General features: G+C 45.8%; 1 long non-coding RNA gene and 1 pseudogene across 1 annotated transcript in view; one reads left to right on the top strand and one right to left on the bottom strand.

Annotated features, from left to right (window-relative positions):
- The window catches only part of LOC107184160, a 24,764-nt gene extending 8,889 nt beyond the window's left edge, over window positions 1-15,875 (top strand). The window contains exons 2-3 of the long non-coding RNA XR_001514983.1: window positions 14,029-14,241; window positions 15,854-15,875. This is a non-coding gene — a long non-coding RNA (uncharacterized LOC107184160). The remainder of the gene's footprint in view (window positions 1-14,028; window positions 14,242-15,853) is intronic.
- LOC102766752 lies at window positions 7,071-8,018 on the bottom strand (annotated as a pseudogene).
- Window positions 15,876-16,838: the final 963 nt, after the last annotated feature.

The following is a 16,838-nucleotide window of genomic DNA, read 5'->3' as shown; positions in this document are numbered from 1 at the left end:
GTGAACTGGGGCAGAGCAAAGAGCAATGGCTGCCAGGCAGCCCTGCCCCAGGAAGGCCCCGGGTCTCAGTGTCCCGCAACCCTGTGCAGGAACAGTGATTGCTGCAAGCACCTCTGAGAGAAAGCCGCCCTCGAGTTCCGCCCATTGCCAGACAGTCCCGTTTCTCCCCCTATGAGTCTGGGTCCCCAGAGACTAGCCTGGAACTGGAGTTCAGAGCGGGAGCGTGTGTCTCCCTCCCGATTGAAAAAGACAACCGCCTCCTCAGTTGCCAGCCCCTTCCGCGCACGCCTCTGTACCTCTGCACTTCACTTCCGACCTCCTCTGAGTCTCAGTGTGCTTTTCTCTTTCCTTCTAGTTGTAGAATTTCCACTCAGCCAGCCTTCCTCTGGTTCTGGATGATGTCCATTTTGTCTTTTAGTTGTATTTTTGAAGTTGTTGTGCGAGGCAGCAATTTTAGGTGTTTACCTATGCCACCATCTTGGTGTCTCCACTTCATATGTTCTTGCCATTGTGGTGACAAAAGACATCGTCCCATCCCTCAAAGAGCTCACAGCCCAGCAGGGAATGTAGACAAGGGAATAAAATTAAAATATAACTGTGAGTCCTCTGCTTGAGGTGAGCACTGTGTGCAACTGAAGGCAGAAAAGGACACCCCAACAGAGGGAGAAGATGAGGGTGGCAGCATGGTTAATGTCTATCCAGAAGAGACAATTCCTGAGACAGTGATACAAGGAGGGGATGAGGTTCCAGGTCAAGGAGAGCAACTTGAAAGGCAAGGAAGTACAGGATTCATTATGGCTGAACATGGAGGGGAATGGCAAGAGGTGGGCAGGGACCTCATCCTATAAGCCTTTCTATGGAGTCTGAACTTTTAGCCTGAACGCAATGAAAGGCCACACAGGATTCTTATAGAAGACTTAAAAGGAAGCCTTTTGTCTTTGGTCTCTCTCTCTCTCTCTCTCTCTCTCTCTCTCTCTCTCTCTCATTTGTCTTCCACACTCCCACTTCCCTCCTTTCTTGCTTCTTGAAAGCATGATATTTTGGAAAATACGTATTTTATCTGCACCTAATGGGCAAGGGATTTATTTATGGTTTGTCCATGCTTGGGCTGGAGGAAAAAAGGAGTTGTAGATCCCGTGAGATCTGACTTTTGATAGCAGTAAGGATCAAAGTGAGAGGATTCCAGAGTAACTCCTATCACCCAGAGACTCTCCCACCACTGAAACCTGGACATGCCTGTGTTCAGTGTTAATCAGGGCGCCATTACTTACAAGACGTGGACAAGAATCCTGACTGGAGAGGTCTACACTCTTGGTACTAAAATGGGGTCCCTGGACCTGGAGAATCAGCAATGTCTGGGAGCTGCTTAGCAAAGCAGAATCTCAAGCTCCACCCAAAACCTACTGAACCAGAATCTGTGTTTTAACCAGATGCCTGGGTGATTCCCAGGCACATTCAGGTTTGAAAGGCCCTGATTCACAAGATAGGAAAACTGCTTAGCTGGCAAACGGTGTGTCACCATGTTGCAATCATAGCTGATATGTAATCAGTGTGCCAACCTCTGTGATTACAAATTTATGTCCCAAAGTAAACTCAGGGGTTAAACCTTTTGTACTCTACTGAATGTTTCCATGAGTCTCCTTGGAACCAATGATGTTAAGATCTCTTTAAATGAAGGGTTTGATCTCTGGCTGATGGATGAATGATTCTTTTTTTTACCCCTGTTATAGCAAAATATACATAACATAAACTTGTCACTGAACCATTTTTAAGTGCAGTTCAGTAGCAATAGGTACGTTCACATAGCTGTGCAACCATCACCACCATCCATCTCCAGAACTTTTTCACCTTCTCAAGCGGAAACTCTGTCCCCATTAAACAATAACTCCCATTGTCCCCTCCCCGCAGCCCTGATAACCACCATTCTGTCTTCTGTCTCTATGAACTTAACTACTTTAGGGACTTCAGATACGTGGGAACATGCAGTACCTTTCCTCTTGTGACTGGCTTATTTCACTTAGCATGATGTCTTCGAGTTTCATCCATGTTGTAGCATGCGACAGAATTTCCTTCCTTTTTAAGGTTGAATAACATTCCGTTGTACATATCTCACTTTGTCTACCATTCATTTGTCAGCGGACACTTGGGTTGCTTCTGTGCTGTAGCTACTGTGAGTGATGCTGCTGCAGACATGGGGGTAGAAAGACTTGTTCTTAGAACCAGCCTTCCCGCCAGCCATGCAGCTCCCCTCTCCCAGCTTCTCCGCATCCTTTCCTAGGGGCGTGCCACAATAAACATCGTTCCGTTCCCAGTTCAGGGATGTTCTCGATGAATTTTCTTTAACGTATCAAGTCTCTAGTTGACTCCTCATTAAGAAAAGGGAACGTGCTGTGGTTGGGAGCGAAATGTCCGTTCCATTTAATGTCTCTGTCTGGGAGCCACGGCCTCCCGAACATAAACCCAGAGCCAGAGCCAGGACATTAATTTGTGCAGCTCAAGTATTGATTTGGTGCCGCCACTGCCTCCCCCCGATGCTATTCCTATCAACCCAAATTACCTCTGCGAATACAGAAACCGTCTCCTCCGGGGGCGCTGGGCAGCGGGTGACTAGCTGTTTGCTGATCGGCTCTGACAGAGAGGAGCGGTCATCTCAGCTCTGGGAAACGGAGGCCCTCCCACCAGTGTTGCTGGGCAAAGAAATGTGCACAATGAAGCCAAGGGCAGATGCCCACGGAGACAGACTCAGGGCTCCGTTCTGATTTCAGCGACCCGCCACGGGGCTCAGAAGGGGAGGAGTCCCTGAGCGCACGGTGGAATTATTCTGAAGAATCATGTATGCTCTCTCCTCAAAATGATCCAGTTTCTCTTCTGAAGCCTCCAATGTACTGGATACTGCTTTCGGGAAGCTGTGGGGACAGGCTCTTCTCATGTGCTTTCCCTCCGGCGTCCAGCGGAGGCGCTCTCACACTCTCCATTTCGCACCCATTATTTCGTGTCTATCCATGGTCAGCAAACCGCGGCTCGCAAGCCACATGTGGCTCTTTGGCCCCTTGAGTGTGGCTCTTCCTAAGCCTTAGGAGTTCCCTAATTAAGTTAATAAGAATGTACCTACCTATATAGTTTAACTTTAAAAAATTTGACTCTCAAAAGAAATTTCAATCGTTGTACTGTTGATACTTGGCTCTGTTGACTAATGAGTTTGCCGACCACTGGCATCAGCTCTGTGTGTGAGGAGAGGGTTACAGTCACACCAGCTCATTGCGGAACAACACTGAAACCCTGGGTTTCATCTGTGCAGTCATTTTTGTTTGTAAACTAAATCTAGACATTACGAGAGGGGAACCAGCAAGTTCCCCATTTTCATCTTGATTGCTGGCCCTCAAGGGTGATTAACTTTATCTAGAAACTGAAAATGCATTTGGGCTGGTGGTGTATGAGAGCTGATTAAGAGCTTTCCAGAGAAGATCTGCCCTGCCCTGGAAAGGCTCTAGCCACTTAGGAGAGTCCACAGGTCAGGCATTTCCTTTTACCTGATTATAAAAGAAGAGCTAGAAATCACAGCCATTGCACAAGAAAGGGCAGGATGACCTGCCTGTTTCAATCCAAAGAAGAAAGTTTGCATGTTAAGTGAACCCATTTGAGGAATTCCCAGGAGAACCACTGACTAAACGAAGATAACGAAAAATGTGATGAGGTTATATAAATGTAAAGCCACAATAGCATGTGACGTGCTGGAAAGATCCAACGAAAATCTGGGGTCATGCATAAGACAATGAAATATCTGTAAGCCACCGCCTAGACTGTCCGATTTGCCTGATCTGTCCACTCGAAATGCCCTTCCCTGTCCTTTTCCTCTCCGTTTACATACGTGCTTATCAGGACCTCCCCACCTGTGGGAACACTGCCCAGACTGACCCCTCTTGACTGGAATCGTGCTTTTGTACCCTCTCAAAATACATGTTCTGTTTGTTCTGGGCCAGCCCACGTGGCATTAATGACACAGTTCTTTGTGGCCATTTTTATGACATTTGTCACAAATTCTCTTCTGGAGTCTCCTAAGCCAGCCTATAAACTCTTTGAGGTAGGGGCTGTTTGGGGAGGGGCAGTGGGGTGTTGTTTGTCTTTTGCTGGTTTGGGCCTTTACGCTAGAGCAGCGGTTCTCAACCTGTGGGCCGCGACCCCTTTGGGGGTCGAATGACCCTTTCACAGGGGTCGCCTGCGACCACCGGAAAACGCATATATAATCACATATTGTTTTTGTGATTCATCACTCTGCTTTAATTATGTTCAATTTGTAACAATGAAATTGGGGGTCACCACAACATGAGGAACTGTATTAAAGGGTGAGAGGGTCAGAGATCCCGTATGCGTGAGAGGCTCAGAGGCAGAGAGGGAACGTGGGGATCCAGGACATGCTGAGCTAGGGATGCGGTGAGGTGCCTGGGGACTTCAAAGGGCCATTGCAGAATAAGAAGAGCGAGATTTTGCATCTCTAACCAGCGGCTGCTGGGAGGAGCCCAGTGTGAACGGCAAGGCCTCTAGCGCCCAGCATGGAGCTTTAACACGAACAACTAAGACTTTATCATGATAGTAGCTCCCAGGAAGGTTTCTCTTCTGAGGCCTGACCCCTTGAAGCAAATGCTACCTCACAAGAAGGCCTTTCCGTTTTGATCACTAGACTATCCTTTCAACTAATTGGAGCTCGAGGACATACTTTTGTTATAATGCAGTCGTTTGAATCAGCGTTTAAGTTCTAGCATTGTGAGTGGTTTTACCAATGTAATTTGAGAGAATTGCAACTTATTTGGGTGTGCACGGCCCGCCCTGTCATGCTAGGCCAGGCTTGCTTGATAGAGCCACAGTGATACTAGCTGCTCCCATTCAGGGGAGCTCACGCCGCACGGAGTGCTGAGGGCCATACCCCCCTTCCGGACCAGGGCCCTCACTTTTCTCCAGGTGGGTTAGGTAAGTGGAGGCAGAAACTTTTGTTTACCTCTGGCCAGTAAGTCCCTGTTTCCTGTGTGAGGTCCTGCTCGGTTCGCTTCACCTTGAAACATAGGACAGTCAGTCTTTATAATAAGCAGACTTCAATGCATTTTTTAAAAATATGTTTTTATTGATTTTGGAGAGAGACGGAGAGATAGAAATATCAATGATGAGAGAGAATCATTGATCAATCTACTGCCTTCTGCACGCCCCCCTACTGGGGATCGAGCTCGGAATCCAGGCAAGTCCCCTGACCGGGGAATCGTCCTGTGACCTCCTTGTTCATGAGTCAATGCTCAACCACTGAGCCACACTGGCTGGGCTCAATAAATGCCTGTTAACCAGGAGGGCAGACCAAAAGGATAAGCGGGCACTAGTGAAACTACAAAGGCATCCGACTGGACCCATGGCATGGGGGCGACAGGACCAGTCACGTCTCTCAGGCCCTTGGTTTACCTGCCTGTGAAATCAAGGTGTTAGATGGGAAGATTCGTATCAGCCCTAAGAGTGTGTGATTCTAATCGACGGGTCAGGGAAAGGCTCTGGAGACAATTCCACACCTGGCTCCGTGACAACAGTGTGACTGGGAGCCTGTGGGCTGACTCGTATCCTCCCGCTGGTCTCAGCCCCAATGCTCGCCCTGGTAACGGTACTAAGTTATCCCTTCTAGACAGTTTGGTGCCTCACATCCGCCAGCCCATGGTAGCAAGACTTGAAAAGATATGCCCTGTGCTGCCACCTAATGTTAATGTTCTATCAAGGCGATGCTTCTTTGTTCAGTGTAGAATCTCTAGGCCCTTTTATACAGAACCTGCCAGCGATCAGGATCTAGCAGGAGAGGACAAACAGGGGACTTCCAGGTGCCACTTCGTTAGGGGAATCGGGGACTATGACTGTAAGAGCTATAAGGTTTTTGTAAACTTTGTAATTTCCTCCTTACTGTTATTTCCTGCCTGGTTCCCTGTAGTGATTAGCAGTAAGACTCTAAAAACAAAAAGGGCCAAGGTGTTTGTTTTCAAGGGCAGCAAGGAAACAGGGAACTGGGAGACAGGACTCCAGAGTTTGAGGTAAACAACTCCAGGAGATGGAGTGGGTGGAGGGGGCCGGGAATAGGGGCAAGGAAAGCGGGCTGTGTTCAGGCTTGTTTGAAAAAGGAAAGAGGGGGTGGGAGAACGAGGTTGCATTCTAGTTGAAGCGAAGGTAGCAGTTGGAATAGCATTGTCATTCTTTCCTGTTTTGTCTTCAATTGTACCCATCTGTTTTCAAGCCAGGAAAATGAAGTGAATGTATAGCTATCAAACTACTGTGTAGCAAATGATACACTCTAGAGCAATGGTTCTCAACCTTCTGGCCCTTTAAATACAGTTCCTCATGTTGTGACCCAACCATAAAATTATTTTCATTGCTACTTCATAACTGTAATGTTGCTACTGTTATGAATCATAATGTAAATATCTGATATGCAGGATGGTTTTAGGCAACCCCTGTGAAAGGGCCGTTTGACCGCCAAAGGGGTCGCGACCCACAGGTTGAGAACCACTGCTCTAGAATAAGGCTCTTAAATACAAAGGTCTACAGAAGGGCCAGGCAGATAAGGCACCTGAATGGGGTGGCAAGGGGTAAGACTGTAGGGAGTGGTGGGGACTGTGGTAAACTGGAGAGCTTGCCCCTCATAAGGAGGCATCAGCTACTCAGCCCCAGCTGGTTATACCCTCACCAAGTTGTGTACCCACGTGGCCTGATCTTTCAAGTTTTCAAGAGAAGCTGGAAATTTAGATTATTATGTGAAGTCTCCTTATTTTTTATTTTTAGAATGCAAAGCATTTTATTTTTAAACTTCTAAGTTTGAAAACAAGACAGCCTAGGTTAAATAAATAATATAGTTTTCCAAAGCTGAGGGTGCTCATTGGGGCTCAGTTTTTTGTGCTTGAAGTACAAAACAACTTTCTAAAACTCCTAGGCAGGAACACTACTGTTTCGATGATCTGTGATTAGATGAATTGATCCATCTCAGTTGGTAACATCCCTTTTTCTCCCTTTGGTAAGAGTTTAAAAAATTCTAGAGCAGATGCATTTTTCTTGTCTTATACGGACAATTCCATTCCAGATGTCCCCCGAGAGACATATACCACATACAGGAATCCATCTTCGTCCTTCTCACTTGCATGCACTTCTGAAATCGTTGTGCACACGCTCGCCGTGCAGTGCCCATTCACTCACAGGAAGAAGGCCTCGTCAGCGTTGAGCTGCAAGCACCTTGTCATTATCTCGATGACTTCACTCATGCTGACATGACCAGGCACAAGGGACGTGGTTTTGTCCAGGGCAGGGAGCTGCTTCTCACCCTTGTATCGCTGTATTACCACTGGGATTTTGGTCGGATGTTGCTCTCGGATGAGTTGGGCATTGTCTACTCTTTGTTCCAAGGTGCAGCGCTGTGTGAAGGTCTTCTCTGAGGCCAGGGCGCAGGAGGCCGGACGGGGCATCAAGGCAGGGGGTGCCGGCAGCTTTGGGTGGCGGCGGATCCAAGTCAAGTCTCCTTATTTCATTTGTTGGCAGCTCATGCTGCTTTAAAAATAAACAACAGAGCATTGCGTGAGTCAAACAAAACATGTGTGAAGATGAATAAACAGAATCCTCATGTGCTTTGGAGCTGGGAGGTCCTGCAGGGAGAGCTGTCCCGCCCCACGACTCATCAGTTACCCCAAACAGGAAGAGAAGTATTTTCTACCTCGAACAGAGAGATGTTTTTCTACTCCACGACCCCAGCAGGGAGAGGGAGGATCTTCTCCTCAACCAGCAACCACTCAGCTAATGAAAGACTGTTACAACGCAGCCAATGAAAGGCCATTACAACTCAGCCAATGAAAGACTGTTACCATGCAGCCAATGAAAGGCCATTACAACTCAGCCAATGAAAGGCCATTACAACGCAGCCAATGAAAGGCCATTACATTTTGAATTCCTAGTTTCCTCCAATGGACTCTTTGTTTACAACAGCCCCTTTGAACCCCCTTTTCCTCAATAAAAGAACTTTCTCCTTTGTTCTCTGGACTTGCCTGTGGTTTGCTATTCAGTTGGATGTTCTGAACTGCAGTTTCTAGAATCTCAAAGTTCTAACATGATAATTGCCAGGCGTGTGTGGACAATAGCAAACTATAATCAAACAAGCACATACCAGAGAAACGGTGGAAGTAAAATGCGTTGTGTTTAGGTTTGTTGATTTGTTCATTGTTCCTCTCTAGCTGGAAAGCCTTGAATGCATTCATTCCATAAATCAAGACGCATTTATTGGATACCTAGTATGTGCTAAGTAATGAGAAATTTAAAAATTTTCCTGTAAAGGGCCACATAGTAAATATAGACATTGAAAGCCATACAATCTCCATCACAACTACTCTGTTCTGCCAATTGTAGTTTCAAAACAGCTTTAGATTCTGCGTTAACGAGTATGGCTGTGTTCCAATAAAAATTTATTTACAACGGGCAGCAGTCCATGGGCCGCAGTTTGCCAATCCCTGATCTAGAAGATGTAAGAGAGTTTGCAGCCTAATGCAATAGTTTTCTTTAAGGAAAACTACATGTTTATGCTTTGCTTATAAAGACAAAGAATTAGGTGCTCTCTCTATAATTTTAAAGTTACATTTGTCAGTAGGATATCCAAAGTAGCTCTCTCTAATTATTTAGTATAATACATCCTGTAAACATAAACAGGTCACTACAAACATTGGAAATGATGCCCGTGCTACCTAGCTACTGAAGTTAGCTTGGCAGGGCTGTCCGAATATTAATTTAATTTACGATAATTTTTCTCAAAGGAAACTGTTACACAGGAGAACATTGAGTATTTGACCGAGCTAGTTATCTCAGTGGGGTGATTCAGTTCCTGTTTTGATTGGATTTGAAACTGTTGTGAAGAGGCAACATAAAATTGAATACAACTGTTTGTTTCCTGAGTCCTAAGACTTACTACTTGGAACTTTCAAAAATATATGTCTTAAAGAGAACAAACGAAGCAGCATATCACTTTCATCTTTTATATTCTCAATGAAGTAACAGTACAGAGAAGATGCTAAAAAATATATTTTTGCTTTATGAGTGGAAGGCGGACAGACTATAACCATGTTAACTTCTTTAGATGTAACTTTTATGAAATATCAACTAAAAGAAGCCCAGCTACTTACATGGCTGTGGATCCTGTTGATTGGGTACCAACAGCGATCGGTAGCCCTCTTCTCCTTTGCTTTCTTCTAACATAGACTCCCTTGCAGGTGAGGGGTCCACGTGTTCCAATCTGGCCAACAGACATAAACACTTGTTTCCATCTTGGGGCTTGTTAGAACATTTCCTAATAGGGACTGATTCAGTTTGGTCCCTATTCCTCCTCTCTTCCACCTGGCCTAGAACACAGGCGCAATGCCTTGCAATGGTTCTCAACCTTCCTAATGCCGCGACCCTTTAATACAGTTCCTCATGTTGTGGTGACCCCCAACCATAAAATTATTTTCGTTGCTGCTTCCTAGCTGCAATTTTGCTATTGTTATGAATTGTAATGTAAATATTTGATATGCAGGATGTATTTTCAGGGGTCCCCGACCCACAGGTTGAGAACCGCTGCTTAGAGGTTCAGTAGCATTGCGTAATCAAGGAGACAGACTGTGGATGGTGGCGTGCAAAGAAAGAGGAAGGCCTGGGGAGGTCACCAAACTAACCACCTTTGGGTTTCTCATTGCAAGAGAAAAAATTTAGTCCCTGCGGAGTGAAGCCATCACTATCTGTTTTTTTATGACTTGCAACCCAACCCAATCCTATCCATTTGGGGCTATTTCGAGTTTCCTTTTATTCTCACAGTCCTCAGCACTGCTCAGGAAATGAAATTTCTGGCATCCAATGCAGTTGTATTAATTCTCCAACTCTTCAAATTGTGCCACTTTAAAAAGTTGGGTTAAAGACACTTAAACTCTTGTTTCAGACTCAAATCATATCTAAAGATACAAATTCACTGATTTTCTTCGGAAGAAGTCCTATTACAATACATCAACATCAAGTTTTAAAAAAATGTTCTACCATATAATTTCTAAAGCAGTGGTGCTCAACCTTCTGGCCCTTTAAATACAGTTCCTCATGTTGTGACCCAACCATAAAATTATTTTCGTTGCTACTTCATAACTGTAATGTTGCTACTGTTATGAATCGTAATGTAAATATCTGATATGCAGGATGGTCTTAGGTGACCCCTGTGAAAAGGTTGTTCGACTGCCAAAGGGGTCGCGACCCACAGGTTGAGAACCGCTGTTCTAAGGAAATCAAAGGTATTGTCAACAGATTCTGAACTTGTTTCAGGTAGCAAACATTTTATGCCAACAAACTGTCCAAAAAGTAGGTGAATATAGTCTACATTTTATTTTTTTAAATATTTTATTGATTTTTTTACAGAGAGGAAGGAAGAGGGATAGAGAGTTAGAAACATCAATGAGAGAGAAACATAGATCAGCTGCCTCCTGCACACCCCCTACTGGGGATGTGCCCGCAACCAAGGTATATGCCCTTGACTGGAATCGAACCTGGGACCCTTCAGTCCGCAGGCCTACGTTCTATCACTGAGCCAAACCGGTTAGGGATACATTTTAGAGTTTCATTGGCCTCCAACCTATCATATTTTGTGACATATAGATTATTATAAAGACTTTTCAAATTATTTTAAGAGCTCCCAGTTGCCAAAGTTTGGACAATTTGAGCATCAAAAAGTTAATGATGGTAATGGATTATAGCACATTAAATAAAATGTAAAAAAAAATTATAAGTTCACAGTGATTCACAAGCATGCTAGCTAATACATGTAGGCAAATAACAGAATTAGACTTTGCAACTGCCAATACAATGATTGATTGAAAGTAGCCTCATTCATGGGCGCTAAAGCCATTGAGGGAAAGGATGTTGGAAAACAAGACAATCATATGGTTTCAGAGTAGCATCCCACAGATCAATTAATAATTCCGAAGGGAAATGGATTTTACCATTGAGAGATCTGTTAGACACTATCTTAAAACCAAGCAATCAAACTTGGTACCGCCAATGATACGATGGCTTAGTGCTGTGGTCGGCAAACAGCGGCTCACGAGCCACATGCGGCTCTTTGGCTCCTTGAGTGTGGCTCTTCCTAAGCCTTAGGAGTACCCTAATTAAGTTAATAACAATGTACCTACCTCTATAGTTTAAGTTTAAAAAATTTGGCTCTCAAAAGAAATTTCAATCGTTGTACTGTTGATATTTGGCTCTGTTGACTAATGAGTTTGCCGACCACCGGCTTAGTGTGTGACTCTGTACAAATCATTTAGCTTCCCAGAGTCTTGGTTTCCTCCTCTACAAACAGAAGATCATCTATATGCCACAACGTGGATAGGCCTGGAAAACATTATGCTAAGTGAGAGAAGCCGGACACAGAAGCCACGTACTGTATGATTCCATTTATATGAAATGTCAGACCGAATAGGCAAATCCATGGGAGGGAGGGGTCCTGGGGAAGGACTTCTTAGCGCTGTGAGATTTCTTTTAGGGGTGATGAAAATGTTCCAGAATTTAGGTAATAGTAGTCACACAACTCTGTGAATATACAAAAACCACTGAATTGTACATGTTAAGAGGGTAAATTTTATGGTATAGGAATTGTACCTCAATAACGCTGTTTAAAAAATGCAGTAACATGCAATTACCACAGAACCTAGCAATTCCACTCCTAAGAATAGGCAAGTGGGAAAGAGACAAAAAGAAGATTAGTAGTTGCCTAGACTGGGAGGGGCGGAGGACTATGGGGAGTGACTGCTAATAGGAATGCGATTTCTTTTCGGAGTGATGGAAATGTTCTAAAATTGATTGTGGTGATGGTTGCGAATCTTTATCAATATACTAAAACTTTGAAATGGTACACTTTCAATGGGTGAATCAAATAGTATGATATGTGAATATATCTAAAAGCTGTTAAACAGGTAAAACATTAAAATATTTTCGTTAAGAAAAGGAGATAACAATACTGGTATGGGGTCTAAATGAGTCTTTGTTCTCCTAATACCTCATGCCACTCCCCCCTCACCCAACACACACTATTATTTATCACACCAAATCATCGCCGTGAATGCTTTTGTCTTGCCCACTGAGGTGAGAGCCCTCTGATAACAGAAACGTTTTTCAAATGTATTTTTATTTCTTTCAGAGGGAAGGGAGAGGGGGAGAGAGAGATAGAAACATCAATAAGAGAGAATAATTGATCGGCTGCCTCCTGCAAGCCCCCTACTGGGGATTCAGCCCACAAGCCAGGCATGTGCCCTGACTGGGAATCAAACCATGACCCCCTGGTTCATAGGTTGATGCTCAACCACTGAACCACACCAGTGAAGCTGATAACAGAAACTTTCTAATCGACCCAGGGCCGACTTCCTGGGTATGTGACCTGTGCAAGCACACAAGAATCCATCCTCAGAAGGGTCCCACGTTTGCTTTAATACGCTGCTATCACCATCTTGAAAGTCTCAATTTTTGAACAAGGGGCAGGTGCCCCTCATTCTTATCTCGCACTGAGCCCTGCACATTTTGTAACAGTCCTGGATCCACCTTTGGGCCCCACACAGCTCGGCGCAGCACTGATGCTCAGTGGGTGTCCAATCAAGGTTCCTTCTCTTTCCGAGTCCCAGTACTGAGACTTCCCCCAGAACAGTGCCTCGACCTTCAACACAGATCCACCCAGAGCCTCCTGAGTGCCAGGTAATGCGTCAGCAGCTGGGGATACAGTGAGGCGCCAAAGCCTCAGCTGAGGTCTCTTCCCCTTCCCAGCAGGGGAGCTGCTGAGAAGGAAGCTGTGCCAGCAGCACAGCTGCCCCCTCCCCACTTACCTCCACAGCCACCACCGCGTGGGACTCATTTGTACTTAGAGACAAATGCATCACCTTGGGATCCTGACTTTGTGAGTTCTGCTTTGTAATAGGAAATAGAAGGCTCTGATGAGTGAGGGTGAGCCTGCAGTTCTTTCCTACAGCGTGAGAGAAAACGTCTCCTCTGCCTTTCTCAGTATGCTTGCGGTCCATCACATTGACATCTATTATTAAAGAGATCTGTCAGCACCTCTTTTTAAAACCATTTTTTTATTGATTTCAGAGAGAAAGGAAGAGGGAGATAGAAACATCAATGATGAGAGAGAATCATTGATCGGCTGCCTCCTGCACGCCCCAAGCTGGGGATCGAGCCTGCAACCCAGGCATGTGCCCTGACCAGGAATCAAACCGTGACCTCCTGTTTCATAGGTTGACGCTCAACCACCGAGCTATGCCAGTCGGGGTGTTAGCACCTCTTAATTCAATGCAGTTTCTAAGGACAAAACACTATGCTGGGCACTGCTGCTAGGAAGAGAGTAGCTGGGTCTTTTTAAGCGTGTCGCACGAGCTCTTTGGATAAAGATTACAGCGAGCTACAACTATATGGGGAGTCAGCAGAGAGCAGTAGTTGTTGAAATTCCTGATAGACCTGGCTTCCACTTGATCGATGTGCTTTACAAGGGGCGGGTCCCAGGGGCAATTCCTTAATCTCTGTAGCCTTCAGTTTTCTAATCAGCTAATACAACCCTGGTGTCAAAGGGCTGTTGTAAAGATTAAATGAGGTAAAGCATGCACAATAGTGGCACGGTCTCTAGCACTTAGTAGGAAAGTCACGCACAAAAAAACAAAACCTAAAACATCCTATAAAACTGTGCTGTTTTGCCCCCAAATGGCTAAATGGTTCTGCTCCTGGCCCAGAGCCACATGTTATAAAATACCTCTGCCTGCAAGTTCTATTTCTCCAGCTAGAGGTGAAGGCAAACACCAGCCAACATCCCCTGATGCCATGACGTGACGTCAGTGAGCTCTTTCTCCTTCTCAGTCTTGTAGTGAAGCCCACACCTGCTCCCACACCGCAGGCACACAGTGTTGTGTGGGGAGGGCTGGGTGAAGGAGCTGGGATGGGGATGCTGGGAGAAGAGGGTTTGACTTCTCCTGGCACTTGTTGCTTCTTTAGGACTTGGAGCCACTCCTCCCTAGCACAGCCTGCCCATTGAGCACCGAAGGTGGGCTCTCCCCCAGCCCCAGCCCCCATCACTGGACAGTCATGGGAAGTGGCTGCTACCAGGGAGAACCGCATGACCTTGAGCAAGACAGCTTTCTTCAGTGGAGGGAAGGCAATTCTCCAAGAGACACTCATCTGAGAGCTGTCAGCCAACTCTCCCAGCAGGTGGACGAATGGGTGACTCAGCCCTGAAGGGGAGACTCTAGGTGGGCAGCTCAGCACACAATCAATGACAAGAACTAAATGGTAGGAATGGCTGTTGTAAGTTTCAGGCATTCCTAGGAGTGTTGGAATAGGGTTGGGCTGGGGGAGGATAGAGGGCATGCCACCTGCCACACTTCATAGTGGATTATGGGGGCAAATGCATTGAAAGCGGCACAGATTGTGGTTTTATGTGCATTTAACCAAACTCAGGGTCCATCCCAGCAAAAAATTTCTCAGCAGATCCACAAAAAGTACGAAGAGTGCCTTGATCATAAAATATTCACCATTTATAAGATTCTGCTTGCTTTTTAAAGTCTTCATTGTCATAGAAATATAATGCTTATAGTCAAAATCACAAAACGTGGGCTCTGGAAATAGGACTGGATTGGAGTTCCAGCTTCATGACGTATAATGAGTGACCTTTATTTAGTGACCAGTGTAATGAAGATAATATTACAAACCTCACTGGACTGAGATGATGTCCCCAGCACATACAAATTGCTAAATAATATTTCTTTTTCTTCTTTTCCTTCTCCTCCTCATTATTATTATTTATACTGCATTTCCCTATCTGAGCACAGGAAAAAAAAATGCTGGGTTCTCACTCTTCAACTCCTGCTCTAACAATCCTCATTAATAGTCCATTCTGCAGCATGTTGATGTTTTGTTTAATTTTTAAATTTTTGCTTTTTATTGAATTTATTGGGGTGACACTGGTTAACGAAATTATAGAGGTTCCAGGTGCAAAATTATGCAAGACATCATCTGTACACTGTATTGTGTGTTCACCACCCCAAGTCAAATCCTTGTCCATCACCATTTACCCACCTATACCCTCCCCTACCCCCCGGCCATCACTGCACTGTTGTCTGTGTCCATGATTAACTCATTTGTTTTAGAGAGACGGGCTGTAGTCAGATCATGGTATGCTCTAGGTGCCAGGCTAAGAGATATGGACATATGTTATTGACGGTGGGAGCCACTAAAGGTTTTGGAGCAGCTATTATTAGGAAATAAAAGAGAAGAATCAAGATTACTTAGCTAGGAGGGCCTGAAGACCCCCTGAAGTTTTGAGTAAATATTGGTGTGAATAGCCATGCGTTTCTTTTTCTGGGGAGAGAGCCCATCACTTCCATCCACACTCAATGGGGTCTGAGACTTCACAGAAGGCTGAGAACCACTGTCTCAGCACTTAGCTGACCAGCAGCATGGTAGTAGCATTCAAAAGAAAAGGGGTCCCAGGGCAAGCAGTCAGGAGGGAGGTTGGCTGGAGGAGAGTAGAAACGGTCACTCGCCTCTGAGGTCGGTCACTCGCCTCTGAGGTCGATCGCTTTCACGATGCTGCTGTAGGTGGGTTTTCCAGGGGGCCCCGGGCACCGGAACCCCTGCCGCCCTCCCGCGACTGCAAGGCCACAGCCACAGCGCGGGAGTGACCCCCATCACAGGCTGGCGTTTGAATGACATTGTCAAGAGGACCAGCTAAGCGGGCCGAGGACAGGTCTTTGAACATATTTGACCTGCCTGCTGTGCCTTTTCCGAAGTGCTTTCTGACCGATTATTTTTCTCCGCACAGGAAAGTCACATTCTGAACTTCAGTCCCTAAAATACATTCAATCACACTTCGGCTTCTGAGGAGGGGCCGGAGGGAGGCACATAGCGACGGCTTATGTGCTTCGCTTCTCATTTGAGGAAATTATCTTTCAAAATGACCGCGTGCTCCTGACCCTGTCTGAGGGCAGGTGGGTACTTAGGGCCCACATTAGGAAGTGTGTAGGATAATTGTTAGCACTCAGACGACCTAGTTCCAGCCGCTGTGGAAATCCTGGCCTCCTGAGGCATGGAGAGGAAGACGAAGTATCTGTGATGCCTTCCTCCTCATTCCAGGAAAGCTACTTAACAATATGGGGGTAGAAAGGTGGTCTTTCCCCAATGATACTCCCTGTTAAGGGTTGAAGGGTGTCTCCCTAAAATTCCTATGTTTGAATCCTAAGCCCCTGTACTTCAGATTATGATCTTATTTGCGAACTAGAGGCCCAGGGCACAAAATTCATGCACTGGGGGAGGGGGTAGCCCCTTAGCCAGGCCTGCGCCCTCTTGCAGTCCAGGACCCCTTGGGGGATGTCTGCCTAAGCCAGCAGTTGGACATCCCCCTGCTACATGCCAAGGAACATCAAAGAAATTGCCAGGAAACCCCCAGAAATGAGGGGGGAGGCATGGAGCTGCATCGTCCTCACAGCAGTCAGAAAGAACGAATGCTGCCCTAACTGGTTTAGCTCAGCGGATAGAGCTTCGGCCTGCGGACTGAAGGGTCCCAGGTTCGATTCCGGTCAAGGGCATGTACCTTGGTTGCGGGCACATCCCCAGTAGGGAGTGCGCAGGAGGCAGCTGGTCGATGATCTCTCATTGATGTTTCTAACTCTCTATCCCTCTCCCTTCCCCTCTGTAAGAAATCAATAAAATATCTTTTTATAAAGAAAGAAAGAAGGAAGGAAAGGAAAGGAAAGGAAAGGAAAGGAGGGAAAGTGGAAGGGGAAGGGGAAGGGAAAGGGGAAGGGGAA

The sequence above is a fragment of the Myotis davidii genome, unplaced genomic scaffold, assembly GCF_000327345.1.
Source record: "Myotis davidii unplaced genomic scaffold, ASM32734v1 scaffold684, whole genome shotgun sequence".
In the NCBI taxonomy this organism is placed as follows: domain Eukaryota; kingdom Metazoa; phylum Chordata; class Mammalia; order Chiroptera; family Vespertilionidae; genus Myotis; species Myotis davidii.
The sequence above is the reverse complement of the archived record's forward strand: the minus strand, read 5'-3'. Positions and strand labels throughout refer to the sequence as shown.